This window comes from Arachis duranensis, chromosome 3, assembly GCF_000817695.3.
Source record: "Arachis duranensis cultivar V14167 chromosome 3, aradu.V14167.gnm2.J7QH, whole genome shotgun sequence".
NCBI classification, from domain to species: domain Eukaryota; kingdom Viridiplantae; phylum Streptophyta; class Magnoliopsida; order Fabales; family Fabaceae; genus Arachis; species Arachis duranensis.
Genome location: NC_029774.3, coordinates 103714336 through 103714584, shown reverse-complemented (window position 1 = coordinate 103714584; position 249 = coordinate 103714336).

The window sequence follows — 249 nt, the reverse complement described above, 5'->3', positions numbered from 1 at the left end:
ATGTGATGATCCGTGACACTCATCATCATTCTCACCTATGAACGTGTGCCTGACAACTACCTCCGTTCTACCTTAGATTGAATGGATATCTCTTGGATTTCTTAACCGGAATCTTCGTGGTATAAGCTAGAATTGATGGTGGCATTCAAGAGAATCCAGAAGGTCTAAACCTTGTCTGTGGTATTCTGAGTAGGATTCGAGGATTAAATGACTGTGACGAGCTTCAAACTCGCGATTGTGGGGCGTTAC